This window comes from Branchiostoma lanceolatum, chromosome 10 (assembly GCF_035083965.1).
Source record: "Branchiostoma lanceolatum isolate klBraLanc5 chromosome 10, klBraLanc5.hap2, whole genome shotgun sequence".
Lineage (NCBI taxonomy): Eukaryota > Metazoa > Chordata > Leptocardii > Amphioxiformes > Branchiostomatidae > Branchiostoma > Branchiostoma lanceolatum.
Window position 1 is genome coordinate 17,108,434 of NC_089731.1, and position 23,786 is coordinate 17,132,219.

At 40.8% G+C, this 23,786-nt stretch overlaps 1 long non-coding RNA gene across 1 annotated transcript; it reads right to left on the reverse strand.

Moving 5' to 3' along the window:
• Positions 1 to 14,646: 14,646 nt before the first annotated feature.
• LOC136444045 (uncharacterized) lies at positions 14,647 to 16,009 on the reverse strand. The gene is made up of 2 exons (XR_010757225.1): positions 15,596 to 16,009; positions 14,647 to 15,075 (listed from the first exon to the last, which is right to left on the reverse strand). It is a non-coding gene; the product is annotated as an uncharacterized lncRNA (long non-coding RNA).
• Positions 16,010 to 23,786: the final 7,777 nt, after the last annotated feature.

The following is a 23,786-nucleotide window of genomic DNA, read 5'->3' on the forward strand; positions in this document are numbered from 1 at the left end:
AAAAAATCGTGCATTTAACCCTCAAACCACCGTAGCTTTTTTTACGACTTATCTTACCTTATGGGGTCAACATAATGTTTTCTACAAATATAGCTTTATTGGTGACTATTTTTGTGGTTTGTATGTATAGTTTAAGTGATCTAAAAGAGACAGTTTGACATGATTAGGTGTTAATAATTTCTGCTTATTTCCATAATTTATGCAAAAATAGGGAGTATCGTCTTTTGCAACTAACGCCATTCACGGCAGACAAGCGGGCTCTTTTGAGGCCTGCGCCAACAATTCATGTCATATAGCATCTGAATGTCTTACGCTAGAACAACCAAACTTGGTCACCTTTGCTAAAACTTCGTTGGCATTAATTTGAATATAATGACATGACTAATCAATGTTTTCATGTTGCTAAGGCAACCGGTTTCTGAAAGCAATATTTGGCAAAAATCGCTAATTTTGGATTTTACAATGTAATTCTAAGGCTGTCTTTTAAAACTGCACTTATTTTCTTATATCAATACCAACCAATGTAATTCACTATCACTTTTATGATTGAATATTCATAATTTATGCATATTTGATTACGTCATCGTTCAAAATATAAGATAGCGGACGATATAATAAGATTAGCTATAACCGGCTATTTCAACCTCAAATTTCATCATTACCATGTTTATCCAAGCAGAAACAATCTTGATATAAACGTTTGGTCCATTTTTATTCTGTTATTAGGTTACATGATGAAAAAATGCATTTGAAATAATTCAAGATGGCGGAACCAAGATGGCGGATTTTGCTAGTGTAACCTGATATGAATATAATTTTTATGACGTAATTTTGACCTCGTTCCTGTTGCCATCTACAAATAACGTCTTTGGACATATTATAATTTGTCATACAGAATTTCTATTTAAGTTTTATCGTGTACCTTTGAGTTATATGACGTCATAATACGTCGCAACGTCATTAATCTTTGCGTTCATTAAAAATAATTTTTTCACGTTTCTACAAGATTATTTTTTGTAACTATGATCATAATAACCCTCATCATACATGTTACTGATGACAAGTATCAAACAATAGGGAATGTGAGTGCAGATTTTGCTGGGGTCAGTTTTGATCCCACTGGACCATCCGTAAATTTTCTAGGATAACTTAATCAACAATGAGCCAATCTCGGTAAAATCGTGTGAGAAGTTATAAGACATATATACAAACAAACTCATGGAAGGAATTTTGTTTTCGACTCGAAATGTCAAAATGGCACATGTTGAAATACAACTGGGGTCAGTTTTGACCCCATACGGTGGTTTTAGGGTTAAACATGTATTTTCTTCAGTATGATCTATTGGCCTTGCCTGTTTTGCAGGCAAGAATCTCTACCCTCATGGCGATATAGTAGCTCCAGGACTGAACCACGAAACGCACATAACGGGCATCAACGGGGTGGTCCAGTAGGTTTGTTACACGGCCTCCAGCGTTCGTGTTACCTCGGAAGACCTGAGAGGTAAATAAACATATTGGTACTAAATTAGTGATTGATACATATAGCCTTTATTACCAACACATCACGTGATTCAGAAGTCAACGAAGATATGGGAGCCTCTTTATTCCAAGTGCTTGCGTCACCAATTACACAACAGCCCCTGATTATAGACAACCATCATAACTACTATTCAAAGAAAATCGACGTTTGTACAAAATATACACCCTTCTTGATTCCTGCCGCCAGGTAATCAAGTTTATTTCCGCTCGTGACGTCATAGTAAACACGACAGCCGATTCGGAGCCTGTTACCGCGAACCGGCTGCTGTGTTTTGAATGACGTCACAAGCTGAAATAAACTTGATTGGCTGGCGGCAGGAATCAAGAAATAGAAGTATAATTTGTAACATTCGATGTTCAGTTACATCAGAAGGGTATATATTTGGTAAAAATGTCTGTTTTCTTTTAATTATGCTGTTGTAGCTTAATCTAATCACGAATTCAGAAATGTTGAATTTTGGTGGCATAAGTACTTTAATGTACCTTTTCGGAGCCATATGTCGTCCAACTGCTCCCATCTTCACTGTACTGTAGCTTGTAGGACCTCACCCACGCACCCCAAGTCGCGCCGCTACCTTGAATGATGGTGCCTGCCACGCGCTTCATCTCTCCTAAATCCACCTGCAAGACAATCGTTTTTCTATAGGGGGCGCACAAAAATGACTACATCTACCTTCAAACGACATACATCGTTTGCTACTATTGTTTGATACTAATTATAAGCTTTGACTTTGCAGTAACATATGCCGCAAATTCGTTGACTTTCCGACCGAAATGAATGAATGAATGAAAGATGATCAAGCCTCAACGACGAAATTGACACTTCTTAGCCTCCTTCGCAGACGTATTACCGTATATTTTATGGGGGAAGCGCTGAAACGCGATTTTTTACACCGGTCAGGGTTTTCTAATACCGGCTTATATATTATTAGGGAGTTTCGCGACTGAGGGCGTTATGTCGCCGAGGGACGATCGCCTCTTGTTGGAGAGAGGCATAAGAATTACGGTCGATAAATTCCACGGAATGTAGTCACTGTCTCAACTGGTAAAATATGAATGTTTGATTAACATAATCTATACCTGCAACCATGCCCCGCTTTTCTTCGGTACCCAAAAGTGGCCCCAAGGACCATTCAACCGGCCTTTAAAGGGAGGCCGGCGGCCTTGGAAAGAGGATGCAGTGATGCTGTCATCTGGTATGGCACCTGATTCCATTCCGACTGGATTGCTAGTACAAGCTGCGATGGAAAATAGTATCAAATGAATATGTTAGCACCTTTGCTAGGTCGCTATAATACTGTAGCCAACTTACAAGTACCTCCTGCCAAAAGCATAGGTAGCACGGTATTAAACATGCATGATCAAAGTGTTCATACTTGTTTGTAAAAACGCCATAAATTCTGAGGCTAATATATATATATAAGATAGTAAAAATTCTTACCGGCTTGAGTTAGGTGTACCAGGCTCACCATAACGGCGAGCACTTGGAGGTACCCAACCCGCATGGCTGTACCTCTCCTGTTGTAAGAGCAAAATAAACACATTCGTCACATCAAATTCACCTCAGATAAAATCATAAAAATATATAGAATATAAAAAAACGCAGGTATTTAGTACAAACTTCATATCTGTTTATTACAACATTTGGAGAAGTTAACTTATTATTTACATAACTTACAAGATATAATCAAATTAATCTGATAGTTAAGTGTTTTGCCACTGTTTTCAAAAGAATTGCTTCTTTAATGATCCACTTACGAAAAGCGTCGAAACTTGAACGGCATTAATATAACCAGTAATTTCTGGGCTGTGGCACTGAAACAGCAAAATAATTCAATATTCTTTTGTTATACATGTATGCATGTACATTCACTACAATATCATAAGTCGACCTTGACATTTATGAAGGTCGCAGCCTATTGTATTTCAACAGTTGCATTTCGATGCCTCTCGATACATGAGTATCAACATGCTTTCATCTTTTCCATGTTACACAGCTCCTGGAAGAGGTTGATCTGTAGAAGTATCGCCAGGGGGCGTAGTTAAACCGGTGTTTCATACACTGAAGGAGCGTGCATGGCTGATGCTGGCGCAGGCGTAATAGAACTTTCCTAACTGCAGCCTGATAAAGTGACTTTTAAAATCACCTAACAGGCTATCGTTAACGTTTTTGTTGCTGTCTTGTCCGGCAGGTTAAATTACTCATTTAACCCCTCGCAAGTAATTTTACACCTGACCACGGGAGAAGAAGTATTTGTCTTGAGCAAAATGAAATTTTATTTATAGAACCACATGCAGCATAAATTATTCATAGTGGCAAGGCTGAAGGACGGGTGCTTTCATGATAGCAATCAACTTTAATGTTATAGGCATCAGGCAGTAAAGAAAGGGCATTTGTGTCTGCATACAACGTTAAGTGATTGGGTATTAATGAGCTCTTCCCGCACGCTAATTTTCCTCGCAGCTTGTACCACCCAAAAATACTGTAAATGCATAAATGTTAGTGGTGGTTTTATGTTCGTGGTTTTCGCGGTGAACTCTTTACACGCCGTTCCATTGTGTGACTGTGGCGCTACTGTTGTTTCAAACGCGAACTAAAAACCACCGCGGTCACTCTATTTTCTCCTAACCGCGAAATTAAATCCCCGCGAACATTTCTGCATTCACAGTATTTTCCACTCTAATCTTGGGCAGTACACAATTTTGGCCCTATCAACACTGAAAAATTTACAGAATGCGAAACACTTATAGGTTGTATTGTATATCTGTAAGTTTGGTAGACGTTCAATATATTGATTTGTTATGAGCTCTGTAGGCTATAAGCATTTTTACAGTTCACTGAAATATGATATGTAGTGATATAACATCATGAACAAAATTCAACAATATGGAACACGAGCTTGTAAACTGTGCTTCACAGTGTTGTTACATGGGTCGTGTGGCATAAAAAACTGCTTTGGTATCATGATAAAGTTAAAGGCTGTAGACTAGTACAATGTTTGTTCAGTATACAACAGATACGTTTGATGCTAGGCGTAGTACGCCACTACAGAAACACTTTTTAGAAACGTATATGAATTTTCATGTGTTTAGCATATTTGTATGTGCATTATGTTGGATGCTAACAATCGTTGTATCCGAAATAAAAAGAAATTCAATTTCTAACCTTACAGAGAAACAAGAAGAGAACAAATCAACAAGCTTGATGTATGACTCTTTTCAGCTTGTATGCATATTTGTTCACATTTCTTTCGTTGTGATCTATATTCAACCTAATGGGACAAAATGTACAATGAATCTCTTCAATTATTATTCTTAAAACCATACTTTCGTTGCAAAGACAGATAGACCCATGATGGGGCGTCCATCCTTATTTGGTTTTCACCGCGTCGTGCACAAACTCAACTTATAATTGGTCTCTGGTCCAGCCGTCTCGGAAAGAGCTACTACTACTACTACTATTATGTCTAGTTCTCCAAAACGACAACGAAACTCTACATATTTTCTCTAGTGCTTCACAATGTGAACATTGGAGAAATATACGATATTTCACGCACTGCTGTTGTTTATATAATCTCTGACAATACGGGTTGATGTAATATTGCATAAAAATGAATACAAAAATGGTGCCGGAATGTTACGTTACTGATCATGAACCCTGACCACTCAACTTACAATTCTACGGCGGGATTCGATCGTCACGTTTTCGATCTAAGTCTTCTTCATTCTCCTTTAGAATTCTAATCATATTGCAAGAAATGTACCGGCCTTCCTGTAAGGAAGCACAAGTTAAGCTGAATATCAGGGCATAAATGTAAAGTCTTCTATCAATGTCCACCAAATTTCAAAGCATTATCATCGTTTTCGTTTGTATGTTTCAGAATCAATAGGTAAAAGAGAAACATATTCGGTAAGGAAGAAGCCAAAGTTGTGATGTGAGCTATGTGGGTCATTTTCGATGATCCACATGGTATGAAAATATTGTCTCATATTGTCTCATACCACATGGTATGAAAATATAGTCTCCGTCTTGGAAAGAGCGAACGCAGCCGCAAAATCTCACTGTCAACTACATAATATTACTACTCCAAAATGACAACCAGACATATTTTCTTTAGTTCATCATTATATAGACATTTGGTTTATATACGATATATTACGCGCTGTTGCTGTTTGTATTATGTTCCACTATACAAGTTGATGAAATATGGCCTATAAACATTAGCATTCCAGACTAGCAACGAATCAGGTGTCATGAACATCGTAGAGAAGATAAAATATCGACGTTGATCGCCGACTGATTGCACCCCGGACTACCGAAGCAGAAGTATGGGACGAGCCTTCTCAGTCAAAGTGATCGCTGCGTTTATTCTCACCCCCAAAAAACATAAGAGAGGCAAACATGTTTCATCTATAATTTTAACTGAAGAATGAATGCTTTGATAGCAATCAACTCTAACGTAACGCTGAAAAGCCTGATACTTGGTGCGTATCGGCCTGACATAATAATGCTAAAGAAAATGCTGATTGAAGTTCAATATGAATCAATTTTGGAAACGTTTAGTTTAACATACATACAACTGTACGAAGCAGTACATTTCAAATCTTGTGCTCCTTTAAAAAATTCAATTCAAAAACTATAGATTCAGAACTCTTATTAGATTGTATGTATATTTGTGTTCAACACGTCTTTCTGTGACCCATATCAAACCTAATGGGGTAAAATGTACAATGAAGGTATTCATTCGTCATTCTTAAGACAATAATTTCGTTCCAAAGATAGATAGAACCATGATGGGACGCATATCTGAGGTTCATAACAAAAAACGCACGTTGGTTTCCGTCTAGGACAGAGAAAAATGCAGCCGCAAAAGCTCACAGTCAACTACTATTACATGTACTACACCAAAATGACAACGAAACTGCATATATAACTACATATTTTCTCTAGTGCTTCACAATATGAAAATTGGAGATATATACGATATTTTACGCACTACTGTGTAGATTAGCTCTTAGATATATATATAGAATTGCAGTTATGTACCAGTCATACTTTGTACCTTGTACAATTGTTGCGCAATAAAGTTATCATTATATAATTTCTCACAATATGAGTTGATAAAATATTGCATAAAAATGAATTAAAGATAGTGCCGGAATGTTACGTTCCTGAACCCTGACCACTCAACTTACATTTCTGCGGTGGGGATTCGATCGTCACGTTCTCGTTCTAAATCTTCTCAATTTTGTTCTAAAATTCTCATCTCATTAAAAGGGGCTTTTAGAAATTTCTCGGCCTTAAATTTCAGGGCATAGACATAAAGTCTTTTTTCAATGTCCACCAAATTTTATTGCCTGGGGTGTTCCTTTCTTTGAGCATCGGGAGGTAAGATGAAAAAAAAACAAGCGTAAGGAAGACTCACAAGCTTATTTGGGGCTATGTGGGTCATTTTCGGTGCTCCTCATTGAATGAAATCTAAAAAATATCGTCAAAATATGTGGTGATGACTACCCTTGTATTTCAACTTGAAATTTGTTTCTTGACTTTAAACAGAGCAGGGATGGCTCTAACCTTAACCCGCACACTTCGGCGCGGTTCAAAAGCCCAAAGTTTTTCATATGAAAAGCTCCTCATCTTCTGATATTCAAAAGGGCGTTGTTTGTAGGAAAATGATGACAATGATTTAAAATTTGATAGACATATATAGAAGACCTTATGGTTTACCCCGAAATTTATCCTTAATTCGGGGTGAGGGCAAGAATTTTCCGAACGTCCCCCATGCATTTACACAAGTCATCATGTACTTCCAATTTTACCGATTCACTTCTATCTACTACATTTGCAGTTGATTGCAGCAAGAAAAGAAATACATCTCAACTAAATATTCTTTAACTAACTAACTAACCTTCACTCAGTTGACCTCAGAATGATTGCCCCCACGGACTACCAAATCGGACGAGCCGTCTGAGTCAAACTGATCGCTACGTTTATTCTCACCCAATGTAAGAGCTAGAGACACACCTGTTGCATCAATAATTCATACAATAACACAATGGAGAACCACGAGGCTTTTTGTGCGTGCCAGACAACATACACGGAGACCTTTGTGGCTCGATATGATGCTAATTGATTAGGTCATGATAAGCCCTGTCAGGCAATTTTACACGCAGCTAGTATACTTAGAATACCCAAGACCACAAATGATGTCATTAGAATCGATCGCATAATTTGCTGTCAAATCAACAGTGTGCTGTTAACAATAAACATGACTACGATATTTTTATTCTATTTATTGTTTGATTCAGGCTTAAAGGCCCATACACACATATACACATCTAAAACAACGATAATGCCTACAGTGATGTATCAGCAATACATTAACTGCTAAGAAAACGCACTATGAGGTAGCGTCTCGCGGCCTACGTACAGGGTGGCCATATTGACGCCAAAACTATGCCAAAACTGGCTGGAAAAGAAGGCTTCGGATTGCACTAGAAGTTTCAGCTTTCGCCACCCGGCGTCGAAGGAGTCGTTTATGATGTTATGTGTTTAGGAGTGTCACAAGTATTGTTCAAGTTTCATCCAATACCGTAGTAAGAATATAGGTGACCAGAACATTGTTCTAATTTTTATCATGTTTCAGGGGGGAGGGTGCATAATGGAACATTCCAGAGTTTGTATTGACACTGAGAGCTTGGAACGATGGGAAGAGTGCAGAGCTGACAGGTTGATTGATTCCTTCGATCGGAGGGCGCCATTTTTTAAAGCTATGTACACGTGAGAACGCATCCATTGACTGTCGTCGGGTGCTTTTGTAAAGCTTAGGGTCCTTTTTTGAGATCTTAAAAGACATTGTTTTGGTTGCGAATGATTATGCGTAGCAAACTGTTGTCATGTCCAACTCCTATAGCATCTACATGGGTCAATTTCAGTATATATATATTTACAAGCGAGAACAAATTACCCATACATGACTAAGTTCATTCATAATTACAGGAAACACACAATAATAAAAAACACAGAATCCTAAGAAAATTGATAACTGGCACGTAGATCAACCCTAGCTCAGTCTGCTCTTCCGTAGATGTTCAAGATCCGTTGCAATCTCTAACTTTAGTTAATAAACGCCCTACACATTCAAATTCAACAAACTTATCCAGTCTATATCTAAATGTGATCTACTGTATCTGAAAACAAGATCAATGACTTTTATCATTTATGTTGGTATGTGATTGTGCGTATACTACATGTTTTATCTAATTATGACACAGGGCCCCACTGCTAGACAGTGTTAATCACTGAGCTGGGCAACCCTGGGTAAAAATGAAATAAAGCACATCACTGGTCATGAGAATGCCCGTTTTCCACCGACAGTTTTTTGTACAATGTTAACTGGTCACTTGCTTTACACTTAGATTGTCCTTGAGCTGACGTGTAGATGACGTGGGACACACTTTGCTTTCTGTCACTTTGATGATGGCTTGAGATCTCTCCACTGTTGTGAGCTTCACGCGGATGCTTGTCTTCTGTTGCTGGTGTATTGTCTCCGCTTTCCCACTGTTCCAACTTGGTGTTGGTCTGAGATGGGTATTCAGATGGAGGAACTGGTTGCTTGACGATTGTTTCTTCTTCGTTTGCAGCATTTTCAACAGGACGATTGGCATCTCTTGCTAATGGATGGTCTAGTCCTGCTTCATCCTTGCCGAATGGCTTCATCTTTGCATCTGATGGTAGAGACTGGCACTCTGATTGGCTGAGTGGTCGTTTGACTAGAGTTTCATTTTGGGTCGTGGCGTTTTCGCAAGGACCACTGTCATCTCTTGTTGGTGGATTGTTTACTTCTTCTTCTTCCTCTTCTTCTTCCACTTCTTCTTCCTCTTCCCCTTCTTCTTGCCATTCTTTTTCTTGCCATGCTTCTTCTTCGATATCCTCTTCTTCTTCTCCTTCAATATCCTCTTCTTCTTCCCATTCTTTTTCCTTCCATTCTTCTTCTTCTTCTCCTTGGATATCCTCTTCTTCTTCTTCAATATCCTGTAACAGCCCCAGTGGGCCACTACTGATGGGGACTTCGTTATGTTTTTGCTCTATGTCGGCCTTTCTTGACGCTGAGTGACCTTCTAACTGGGCAACTGGTTGTTTGATTGTTGTTTGATTATTGGTGCGTTCCCGTGCCATGATGTCTGTCACTGTGTGGCGTCTGGTAGATCGCGGGGAGTGAAGGTATGCAATTGCATATGGCTGGACACAGTTTTCATATTGCGGTCTATCGTATGTTACGGCATATGGTCGAAGCTCAGGACCTGGGTCGCCATCTTGATCTGTTGCATGTGGCTGCAGCTCAGGCTCGTGGTCTTCATCATTGCCCATTGCTTGCGATTGGCGCTTTGGCCATATGGTTCCATGGCGTCTCAAGGCAGGTTTTGACCTTTGGTCTTCATTGTGTACCAAGGCATGCGCCTGGAAACTGCCATCTTTTATTTTACATTCAACTGATGACTGAGTTGTACGATTCTCTTCAGGTGTTTGGCCAAGAGAATCGGCTGATGGACTGCATTCGGCTGGGTCTATGTCCGTTAGGTTGGTCACAGCATATGGCTCCACCGTTTTAAAGTACGCTACTGCGTACGGCTGTATTGTTTCAGAGGATGAAGACTCTTCCGTGGCTGCTCCCGTGGGTATGTTGTGATGCCAGTGGTTACAGAAGAAGAGGCCAATAACTGATGCCGACACAACGAGGATGGGCAGGAGAACAGCACAGATTATGGTGACGACCTTGGCCCTGTTGTCATCCAGGTTGGTGACTGGGTCAGTTTTAAAAAAAATGACGTAGCCCATCCCTGTCGTGTGCTCGGAGGCTGGTGTGTTGTTTGTGTACGGCGTGTGTGTGTGTAGTCTTCGGTGGGATTGGCCTCGGTGTACGTTTTGCTTCTGTAGGTCATTTCAGTGGAGGTCTTGGTGTGTGTGGTCTGGTTACACGGCAGAGTGCTGACAAGTTGCGGACTCTCTGAGCTCGCGCGGGCATCGGCTGTGCTGTTGGAAATGTTCTCCCATCCTTCAGCACATATAATGTGTCTTGTTGTGTTTGTCTGGCCAGCGTCCTTCTTTAGGTCAGCGAGGAAGGTGCCATGAAGGTCAACAGGTGAGTCACACCGTAGGGAACTGCGATAGCGAATCATCTCAAGGAGAGGTAGATTGCAGATGAACCATGTGAGATTCTGGTTACAGTTCAGCTTGTTCCATGTTAGTGAAAGGTGTAGGCGCTGGTTCTGGTTCAAACGCATGACGTGGCTATTGATAGTAGTGATGTGGTTGGCATTTAGGTTCACTTGGGTTAATGCTGTAGACTGGAGAAGTGCATCGACGGGCAAAGACTTCAGGATGTTGTGGTTCAGACGTAGGATGTTTAGTTGAGGTAGACCACGGAATGCATACTGGGACAGAACCGAAATTGCGTTCTCGTGAAGATCCAGCTGTTTCAGCTGCTCAAGCCCAATGAAAGCGTCGCACTCTGTAGAGAGATAAAACAGTGTGTATGTCGTTCAATGAATATGTATAAGAATCACTAAAAAGATAACATTACACGACTTTTCCTTTATTTCATAATTAGGCCATGTTGATTTTATTATATGGATGACATCTTCTGGGAACTCCAAAACTGATGCGAGCATGCGAATGAAATAAAACAAGTGTGGAAAAAAAAGTTGCATTCATTATGAAAACTACGTAGTCATGAAGGTTGAAGAAATGAATAAACACATAGAGTATGGGGTACCTTAATAAAAGATTCTCCATTTTGTTGTTTCACATCTTCTTCTTTGACTATGGAATTTGCTGTGGCATACCACGACATTACTATCCGTTTCCTGAAATATATATATATTTTTTCAATTCACGGCATATATTTGCTATTTTGCAGCTGCGTTGTACGTACACGATTTACAGTATAGTCGAAACCTTTTTCTGGAAACGGACAGAAATTGATGCGCGCGCGGATGTCGTCCATGTAATCAAATCAACACGGCCTTAAGAAAGTTAAACATTTGTAGAGACATGTAACTGATTAGGTAGCCCAATGTAACATTCTACTCGAGCCAAACCCCTTCAAGAGCTAGCCTCCGTTGCAGTCCTTTTCCCCGCAGCGTTTTTTTTTTAAATTTAAAAAAAAAAAAAAATTGAAAAAAAAAAAAACGCTGCGGGGAAAAGGACTGCAACGGAGGCTATTCAAGAGCCAAGAAAAGATGGCATAGCCCAATTGAAGAAAGGCAGATTTGCGAATATCCAAAAAGCAATTATATCTAACCTACAAAAGGTACACAGACGTAATCTTGCCCAGACAATTTGTCTTAAAAAAGGAGGACCGGTCCATTTTTCTGTACTCAGGCATCTATGGCCTAAGGGAGGATAAATGATATTCTTATCCTTTAAATTTTCCATCATTTTTTGATCACAAACAGTTTTTCCATACTTTTTATTCAACCATTAAGCCTTGTTTTTGTCTTCATTTCATATCAGCAATTGTCATCGTCTACGATTTCGACCAAAATATATGTTAGGTATTGTTTTGCTGCAATTGGCTGTATAGTCCAGGACGAGATTCTCAGAAGAGGCCTAGAAATTAATAGTGTTGGTAGGAGATATCAAAACAAGATGTTCGAAACAAACTATATGTCAAACCCGAAGGTCCTTCAGCAATACCATAGAAAGCCGCTAGACGGCCATACTCGAGGTTGTCCTTCATTGTGCTATCCACATACCAAATACACGGATCCATCTCGGGTTATTCTACCAATGGTCACCCATAGACAAACTCACAAATAGCATCGAGGAAAACAAAATATTTCTCAACATACCAAGCCTTGAGATGAGGTTCTCGGTGAGAGAAAGGGATTGCACAAACGGCAGACCCCGAAAAGCCCCCGGCCGTATCGCGGAAACGTTTGACCGCTGGATGTTGAGCGTGTAAACACCAGAGGCGTTTGGGAATTCAAAGAACACTCGAAAAGCGTAGAAGAACGAAGATACTTGATGGAGATTAACCGGGTGCTCTTGCCGAAGCCGGTCGGGAGGGTGTCGAGGCACACCGGGGCGCTGTAGTGCGTTCCTCCGTACCCTGCCCAACCGCAGGGCGACCCGGTCGCATCTCCACCTGGACAGTAGCAATGCTGACTGCCAGTACTACAGCTGTCTGGGCAGTTCTGAGACACTGTCAAATAACTGAACAGCAGAAGGAGCAAAAGCGATGCCTTTATCCCCCTCATATTGAGAACTAGATATGATTTCGTGCACGGGCGTTGCTGCTCTTTTACCCGTCTTGGTGCAATATTGCGTGAATATAAACATCTTTGTTATCAATATACATTGTGTGCGTCACATAATCAAGCTGACCCCGTTGTTAGAAAATATTTAGCTATGATTTGTCTGTTGTTGCTCCATCAAACCTGTGGGATTCTACTTTAGCTATGTTTTCTGTGTTTTTAAGTTTATTGGAGTACAAGTCTCACCTCTAGCTGGCTGTCTAGACTCTAAGTGACAACTACTCTTCCAGGAGAGAACACAACAAGAACATAAATAACATAGGGTATAATAATAACAATCAACATACAGCGAATGTAACATACAATACTTTCAAAATGACAAAGCGTATGTGTTGTTTGTATAATGACATCCTCTAACAACATTGTACAACAAAAACTCTGTGAAATTCTTTTGAGAAGAGGCAAGAGACATGTAAACGATAGATTGAATGGTAGCATAGCCTTATATGTCTTTCTGTTTCGTAAACGATAGATAAAGTGTAGCATAGCTTTAGTTGTTTTGTTTCTCCCATTGTTAAGGAACGCTGCAAGTAACGATTGTTTACGTAAACGTTTCACGGTAATAGTGAAACTACTGCATTTTGCTTACTCTCCGAGCAGAGGTTGAATGGGCAGATCGTCACCGTTTTATCATATGCCGTTTTTTTCGCTAGCCCATAGCTAGCGAAAAAAACCCGGCATATGACAAAACGGTGACGATCTGCCCATTCAACCTCTGCTTGGAGAGTACATTTTGCTTTATGTTGGCAGGAACGTGCAAATAAAGATCATCATCATCATTAATTAATGGCAGGTCCGGACGTTTCTTAGTCTCTGCAACATAACTAGAAAGCAAACTGAATAAAGGCGATGTCTTGCTTTGACTCATATGCAGAAATGGATTTACATATATTTACATATTATGCATATTCAGCACATTTTTGACGACCCGTCCAAGAATTCAGTCATGATGCTCATTGCAAAAAAAAACATGATCGTTACAAGTTAGGTATCACTCAAGATGAAAATACATATTGGTAATCATAAAGAAACAACAGACGTATGATCAAGGGAATTTTTGGCACTTTTTTCAAGTACACAAGCTTTTCAATGATATAACATATAATGATAATAATAAAGAAACATAGGGGATATGATCAAGGGAAAGTTTGGCACTTTTTTCAAGGACAATACACAAACTTTTCAATGATATGTATGTAACACATAATGCTAATCATGAAAAAACTGACATAGGACCAAGGGAAATTTTTGGATCTTTTTTTCATGAAATACTCAAATAATTAGCGTTGGTGTTCGGCCCATGAATATGAATATATCGTATGTTATCGTATGTTCCAAGAAATCGTATATCGTATGTTATCGTATGTTCCAAGAAATCCGTCTGACCCAGTTGGCGGATTAATATTTTGCTTTGATTAGTCTGCGGGGTTTCCGTTTTCTTTCTGTTAAAAATTTAGACTCCAAACAATACTGTTGTTTTTATCATTCACAAAACAGTTATACAGCTTTAATGTAATGGTACAAAATCGCAAAGTGTGCATTTTGGGTATAAAATCCCCCTCTTTCAGAAGCAGCAATAAATAACTTCACAATCTAGATACAAATTCATAGGCGGTTCTTAAGAATCCATTCCTACCAATTTCTTGTCTTATTTCGTTCAACAGGGTTTAACAAGAGCCGTGAAAATAACCTAGCAATTTTGGAGCAATATCGTATGAATCTTGAATTGATATTGCCACCCTTGTGGTAATGAAAGGGACTAAACAAATGAAGACAAAACATAATCTGTTTCTTGATTGTTTGAACTTTATTCATTCATGAGAAGCTCAAATCAGCATTCCTGTCGATTCTCATTGAAGTCATCATGAGGGAGGAGGTAAAAAATATGCAGAATAGAATCCAACAAAGATACAGATTCCATGATAGAAGTCCTAATAAATCAATAAACATATGTATCTATACAACTTCCTCATGGCTACCAGTGTCAGTCTTACAGTGATGTTTCTTTTGTTATAAAGAAAGTCACTTCTGAAGGCCGCGGTTCCAAATCGACTGGCTCTTCTAAATCCACAACATCTGCAGCGTCGATGACGTCACTTTTCTGTCGAGTAAACACGCGCATGTGCAGTAAGAATGGTATCAGTCCTCCTACCACTACGCATGCGCCGCCCAACAGGAACGTTCCGTCATAGCTGCCCGTGACGTCACGTAGTGCTCCTGTGAAAAGAAATCAATGAAGACGCCATGATGTTATACTCTAAAAAACTATTCCCCAATATTTTTGGGGTGCCTGTTATTTCCATCTGAGTACGCTGGTGAAATTTTCCTTATTTGAGGGTATCATTTTATTTCGTTACTATCCCATACAAAGTAGTTTTATCAAATGTCAACCCTTGATATTGAAAAAAAAAACTAATTTCAATATATTGATGCCATTTGAGATAAGCGCATTGAGAACACGAAAATATCAATCAGATTTTGGCATAATTTTGCAATACAATCCTTCTCAAGTCCCAAGTACATTGATTTTTAAGTCAATTTTCAAACCTAATTGTAGCCCCGCACAGTAGTTGCCATAGGTTGCCATGCAATTAAATAAGATAAGATAAAACATAATATAATAAAATGAAATATGAAATAAAGTAAAAGACATAAAACCCAAAATGCAATGATATAAAGTCAAATGAAATTAATACAACATAATGAATGATAAAGACGAATAACTCCAGAAATTTACCTGAAACGGGCGGTCCCACTAGAGTAGCGATCCCTTGCACGAACATCCTGATTCCCATGTCGCTGGGGAGTTTGTTGGTGTCCACCAAGTCTGCCGCTGTAGTGACGGTTAGAGGGACGTATGCACCTGACAGCAACCCAAAGGCAACACTCCAGGCAACCATACTGCCGTACGACGTTGCCAATGCAACAACCATCATCATTCCCCCTAGGAGCGACCCTGCCGTCGCGTACTGGTCAAGACGTCGAAACTTCTTCCACTCGGGTAGTAGTCCAATGAGCAATCGACCCACCATGCCTACAATGCCTAGAATGGACACGAGGAAAGCGGCAGGGTATTCCTCTACGCACAAAAATTTCGCGCGCGGGACGAGGTAAATGCTAGAAGCTTGGCGATTGGAAACCACTGCCAGCCTGCGTCCTGCTGTCCACACACGCCCCTAAGTCAGCGTCAGTCATCCTGCTTCCTTTCGTCCAGACACGCCCCTACATCAGCGTCACAGCCAGCCTGCTTCCTTCCGTCCATACACGCCCCTAAATCAGCGTCACTGTCATCCTGCTTCCTTCCGTCCAGACACGCCCCTACATCAGCGTCACAGCCAGCCTGCTTCCTTCCGTCCAGACACGCCCCTACTTCAGCGTCACTGTCAGCCTGCTTCCTTCCGTCCAGACACGCCCCTACATCAGCGTCACAGTCAGCCTGCTTCCTTCCGTCCAGACACGCCCCTAAATCACCGTCACAGTCAGCCTGCTTCCTTCCGTCCAGACACGCCCCTAAATCAGCGTCACTGTCAGCCTGCTTCCTTCCGCCCAGACACGCCCCTACATCAGCGTCACTGTCAGCCTGCTTCCTTCCGTCCAGACACGCCCCTACATCAGCGTCACTGTCAGCCTGCTTCCTTCCGTCCAGACACGCCCCTACTTTAGCGTCAGTCAGCCTGCTTCCTTCCGTCCAGACACGCCCCTACTTTAGCGTCAGTCAGCCTGCTTCATGCTGCCACTACCACAGGTTTTGCATTTCCTGTTCAAGAGGTCTGAATAATATCGCTTAAAACATTAAGCAGTTGAATGGCAGAGAAATCCATGGAGGTGGGAAGCCAAGTTCTGACCACTGGCCCTCCTCCTTCTACTCCCGGAACACATGGAAAACGTCCTGCTACACTGCGTGTAGGCATACTTGTTTATATTTCCTTGTATTGTAAGCCTGGTAGTGAGGCAACTGATTGACAAAGCCAAGGTCTACTGAGGTATTTCAATCATACATTTCCTTCACGTCTCAATGTTTGTGGCTTAAATTATCTTCCTTTTTTTGTCAACCATGTTCTTGCATAGAATGTGTTCTTGTAGTGCACAAATGAAGTATTGTCAAAAGTGCTTAAGAGTTAGATATATTGAAAAATGTGAAATAACGATTTACATATGAATAAATAATGTTTCAATGTACTTCAGGTTTTGTTCTGAAGATGGCAAGCAATCCAGACTGGAAGGATGTCAACCCAGGACAAGTACATAGGATCTTCGGCAACAAGTGTACCTCAGCCAACAGGGGAACTAAACGAAAGCTACATGTCTGAGAACAGCTAAGTTCTTCTCAGAGACTGGCGACAGGGCCGAGGCCCGGAGAAACAGCAAACAGATAAGGAACGCACGGTATCTTGCCAACAAGAATGATCAGCAAGAGGGCTACAGAGGTAACCTTGTGGGCCACATACAGGCACTAGAAAATCGTGTTCTGTATGATCCTTTCGTGCAACGAGTGTCCTCAGGAAAGCATATGGTCCCCTGTCATTTGTCACTCGTAAGGACAGAGGAGATAGTCCAATTTTTGCAGGGCCCATATTGATTCATGGGAACTAAGACTTTATGACGTTTACCGAATTCTTCTGCCATATTTCAAACAAGTCGTTGGCCTTAGATGCTGAATGCCATCCAGTGGTTGGATCGGATGATGAACGCTCAATACGGAAGGCAATTACCGCAGCTTTCACCAAGGGTCCTCGCACCAGCTGCGTCAGGCACCTCCGCAACAACGTAGCGGACTATCTACGGGACACTGTAGCTATGGATGCCCAACAATGGGAGGACATCTTGGACCCCATGTTCGGTTGTGACGGGGTAACATCAGCTACAAATGAGGGGATCTTTGACATGACAAGAAAAGAGACGATGATGAGAAGCCAGCTACACAGTTTATTTTCAGTCAGGGTTAAGAACAGGCGCGACGCGTCTTCATGACGATGATTCGCTAGGTGTCTCACATTTGTAGGATGTGTCAGAAAAAAGCGAAAAAGTGGTGAACGGACTTTTGGCATATAAAGCAGCTGAGAGCCGTTTCAAGACATATCTGACAGAAATGGGCAAATACGAAGGTGACCGTGACCATCCAGGGCTCCAAATGCGAGTACGGGTGTAAAGCAGGGAATGGGCACTGCAACCACAGTAAAGGCCTTTTATTTGTACTTGATGTGCCATTTTCTGGGATGGATATCTGTTTCTACAATACAAAGTAAGACATCCCTCCCTCAGATATTGCACATGCCGGTTGTTTCTCTGCACATAAACAAGGTCACAGCTGTACAGAAGACAACCAAGAGGAAACGCGTGGAAGAAGGTACCTTGCGAAACCTGTACTGTCCAGTGCCCCAACCTATATCCATGACGAAAGTCGCTAATGTCGCCAAAAATACAAATGCACACAACCGATTGTAAACATTATGTTTACGAAAACATACGGAAAGCCTGGTGACTACCGGAGTGTTTCGGATTTTTGTTGTTGTTTTTTTGTTGGCTATAACTAGCGGTGAACTGGGGAAAACAAAAGAGAAAACGTCAGCCCGATGCGACCCGCCAGAATTGGAATGGGGCACTGGTAGTGGGGCGCACAATTTTTTTCCCTCGGCCCACCAACTCACTGGCGACCACGACGCCTCCGTTTGTCTGCTATAAAGCCACCTTAGGTTTTTACGTGTCGCCGGCGGGAGATAGAAATGGTCTGAATCGACTTCGCATGCTGTGGTTCATTTAGTGATAATGATAATAATGATAACATTTGGGCTTTATAATAGTGCAGGCAGGGGAACCACGCGGGGTGCCCCGTGAACTCGGGGTACCCCGCGGGGCCCCGCTTTTTACACAAACCCTAAACCAACATACAATGCTTTCCCACTCCCAGTTTCTTCATGTCCTCACTCAACGCCAACCCTAGGTTATTATTGCTAAAAAATGCTACCACACTTAAAGGAAGCCACCGGCACCGTAACACCGGCAGATGCTGCAACACATGTGAAGGAAGACAGACAACCTTCTTATGAAACACTGGCAGACACTGCCACCACCACTGAACAGCCAAACCAATAAAATGAAATAAACTGATGCGAGCGTGCGAATTAAAAAAAGGCAAAATAAATAAGTTGCCTTCATCATAAAATGTACATGGTCAGGAAGGTTGAACAAATGACTAACACACAGAGTATGGAATCGGACAAAATTTGATCCATATAATCAAATTAACATGGCCTTAAGTACCCACAAAATAAACGCGAAACTGGACTGGTTTCTCTGGTTTTACAGGGGGAGGACTGACATGGAGCCCTACAAGGGAACACTTCTCACTTACTGGGAGAAAGGGAAGAAAACAACAGGGATGTGGAAAGTAAAAGAATGACGGAGGAGGCAGCTCTGTTGACTGAGCTTCCCGTGGCCATAATCAAGGTAAGAATTTTGCGTTTACAATTGAATGAAGATTTTATTTAACGTACAGAAATGTCTCACAGGACTAAGTACAGGCAAGTAGGTTAAATTCAGATTGAACCTGACCTTGGTACAAGTCACAACAAAGAAAACTTTGATCACAGTGTACACACGTATGCAGTACTTGCAAGCTAGTACATGTGTTTTGTGTGTTACAGTACTAAACTAGTGATCTTTTTGGTGAAATGTAAGAACAGAATACCCAGTGTGTTTTTGGAGTGAATGGTTGTCTACATACATCAGAAATGTCTGCCTTACTTGCACGGAGTACTGGGGTTTGTATCAGTTTATTAAGTCTATCTGTCATCCCGCTAATTTGATGCCCAGACTGACACATTTGGACCGTGCAGCAACGGAGATAAAACACACCAAATTGCAGGAACAAGCAAAAATGGAGGAGCTGAAGCAAACTCCGAATTGGAAAGACAAACCAGCAGCGGAAAGGGAAGAGTTATCTGAAGTCATGGGCCTCACATGCAGTATGCATAAACTGTATCATGTGACCGAGGTCATGACTAAAGCCACCTGTGTGCACCTGCAGGGTGAAAGTAAACCAAGCTCTAGTGGCAGAAAGGCAATGGTCGGGGCAAAAAAAACATGTGTATGACACTGAGAAGCTTCTATGTACAGTATCAAAGAAAGAAATCGCGGAAGGGAAAGCCTTTAAGGCATACTGTCTTGCTACAGAAGTAGTTGATGAAGCTGGCTGCTTGCTTTTCAAGCCTATTGTTGACTCAAGGTACTTTATCTTTTTATCTCCATGAAAAAAGGCTTTTTCATGGAGATACTGTTTTGCTTGCGTTTGGTGTTTGTGTGTATGTATGTGTCACCGGACGCTTAAAGTCACCATAACTGTAGAACCTGTACATGGATTGTAATGATTTTTGGTATGTGGGTGGGTGTTAGGAGGAGGAAGGTCAAGGTCGATTTTAGGCCCCCTGGCATGTGTGACTGGAACTGCAATGGCGTATTTGTTAAAATCTTTAATGTAGAAGAACTGAAGAGTGGATCGACAGATCGTCATGTTCTTTGGTACACAGGTAGGTTAGACCAAGTTGTACACACTTAAGTGCAAACTATGCAAATGAGACCGAATTTGCATAAGTAAGGAGGTAAATCGTTTGCATGGGTGTCGTCGGATGCTTAAAGTCAGCATAACTGTAGAACATGTAGATGGATTGTAATGATATTTGGTATGTGGGTATGCGCTGGGAGGAGAATGGTCAACGTCGATTTTGGGCCCCCTGGTTTGTGTCCCTGGAACTGCAATGGCCTATTTGTAAAAATGTTCTAAAGGGGTATAATTGAAGAGAGGAACAACAGATTTTCATGTTATTTGGTACGCAGGTAGGTTGGACAGAGATGTACACACTGAAGTGCAAATCATGCGAAGTTAGTGTGTTTGCGTGTGTGTGCGCGTGTGGGTATGTTTGTGTCACCGTGTGTGTATGTATGTGTCACCGGACGCTTAAAATCAGCATAACTGAAGAACGTGTGGATGGATTGAAATGATATTTGGTATGTGGGTAGGTGCTGGGAGGAGAAAGGTCAAGGTCGATTTTGGGCCCCCTGGTATGTGTCACTGGAACTGCAATGGCGTGTTTGTAAATATTTTTCAAGGAGAATAACTGAAGAAAGGAGCGACAGATTTTCATGTTATTTGATATGCAGGTAGGTTGGACAGAGCTGTACAAACTGAAGTGCTAATTATGCAAATTCATACTGAATTTGCATAAGTAATGAGGAATATCTACCCTATTGTGGGCTTTGAGGTCGCACCATCTGTTGGTCTCTTATCTAGGTCAGTAGCTATTAATAGCCACTTCTCCCCTTGCCCGGCCAGTGTGGGTCATACCATTGAGTGATATAGAATGGGGGGAACTGGTTTAATAAAAAAACAAAGTTTCATGGAGATTTTGGGTCCTAAGACTCTTGTTTTCTCTGTAAACCCGAAGAAAGAAAAAGAGACCAAAAAATGACAAAGTAGAAAGCCTGACAAAAACGCCTAAAACACGTCAAAAACCAGCCGGAACCGCTCCTTTGCTTGGAGAATAGCACTTACCAACACCCAGGACTGGACCTATCTGTAAGAGAAGAATTCATGTTGTCTTGTTTAATCTAATCTAATCTAGTCAAATCAATCACCAATCGATCAATCAATCAACCAATCCACCCACCAACCAACCAACCAGCCAACCAATCAATCAACCATGCAATCAACCAGTTAATGATTGACTTTCCTGTGAGTTTACTCGCCTGTGTTTGACATAAAGCTTGAACCATCCTATTATGTTATGTACAATCAAATATGTATTTCTGTGCTAATTATTCTTGTTTCGTGTGAAATACAATGTACTAAGGTACAGGGCAATCAATGATGTTCAGAAATATAATCCCATACTAGTATTTTAAAATTTGGTCGATACGTAATTCAGTTTAATGAAAGTTCAATTGTATCTACTTTGTATCTGAATGTCAATTTATAACTAATCAAAATGTCAACAAGAATGTAAGGCTGTAATGAGATGTGTTTTGAAGACTTTCCATGATTGCAGAGGCTTATGACATGTTATTTTGTTTTTTTCTCCGCTTGCAGCACTAGCAGCGGCGGGCGCTACCGTGCCACGGTGCAGACTAACCCGACTAACTACTCCTTCGCACAGCCCGGATCGCCGCAGGCCTGAAGAACAACATGCCGATGTTCGTGTTCCCGCGTCAGCTGGAGGTGAAAGGCTCCAAAACCGAGATCAGCCTGCAGGAGCAGCAACGGGCGTTCTCCAGCGTTATGTGAATGTCCAGAATACATTTGTACCATAAACACCCTCAAATCGTCAGAAGTGACTGGACCCTGCCTCAAAGAAATTACACTGTACTATTTGTAGCTTGGGAATATCCGATTCGAAAATATCTCCTGACCAACTTTGGATTCTTTCATAGGACTTTAAACGTAACTGTTCACTGAACAACAACAACAAAACATATACAACAAAACTATACTATAACAACGTTCTTCAGTTGAGGGTGTGTTTGTGGTAAGATGTAATGTAAAAGAACCGAAATACTATGAGCTTTCAAATAAAGGTTTTGGTACTCTTACCAACAAGTCTCTTAAGCTTGTTTGTTTTTCTGCGTATTAGTATCATATCATGCAAACATATCATTAAATATCATAGATATATTCCATTTGACGGATCTTCTTGAAAACAAAGAGGTAACATTACGGTTGAATTAGTCTGATTGAGCCAGTACAAAGTATTCAAACAGAGAAAGTAGGTTTGTATCAGCAGAACACGATTTCCAGATAGGTACGTTCGACCATTTTATAAAATAAAGGCTTCAATGATCAACTGTTTTGTGATGATAGAAAAGAAAACATGTTCTAAGCAACCACTCAAGGGACTGAGCAAACGTGGTTGCTGAGGACAGGTGGTTTCTCCCCACAAGTTTGTCGGATGATTGATTCACGTCCATGTCGTTTTGACCTCTAATAAATTTCTTTGCTGCAAGCTCCAATTGAAGTAGGATTTCTTTTTTTAACAGAGATGTAGTACAGGAATATTGGACACTTAGAATAGTCCTTTCTGCCCCCGGCATCGGATTATTGAATGTTTCTACCAGGAAGATTGTCTTGACTAATTGATGATTTGCCAAACACAATGCACTGCCTCGTGCTGAACAGTAGCAGGTAACAGTACTAGTGTTTGATCACTGTTTGCATATGTATATCTTCAGATTGTGCTCTGGGCTGGAAAATCATATGGGATAATGGGTGAGAACAAGCATCATAGATAACTGCCCAGAAAGACTTTCAGTTTGCTTTATGGACCGGAAAGATGTAGAGAGATGTAGCCTGCTGGAGAAATGATAGCAAATTATCAGATAGCAAAGGAGACAGGTGGCATTTTTGTGTGCATGATTTTCAGCATGAAAGGTATATGAAACAAGATAGATTGATAGAACATGTTTTCCGTCACAGGGATGTAACATATCGGTTGACTACTGTTATAAGATATGAGAAACATTGTACAGCATCCAGCGATGATTGGATGCATGTGTCTCAACAATGGTCCGCGTCATGTTTGATATTTCAACGCAAGGGGCAAAAAGGTCTGATTAAAGAATCCCTTAGCTAAGAGTCAATTCCAAGCCACCTAATAAAAGAATATTCGAGTGACAATGATTCTAAATTCTTCTAAAAGATTGAATATGAAAATTTGAATTTATTTGAATTCAACTAGACAGATTGGAAACATTTTCAAAGTTACTGCACAAAATCTCTTTATTTAGAATAATTTCTAAACATCTATATGATTCCTTCACTTTTAGAAATATTTACGATAATGGTAGAATGGTTCCCCCCCCCTCCCCCATAAAAGTAGGTGCTTATCCGGCCATCTGTCTGCGATTGAAAACTTTCAGAAACTTTCAAATTTTGTTGCACA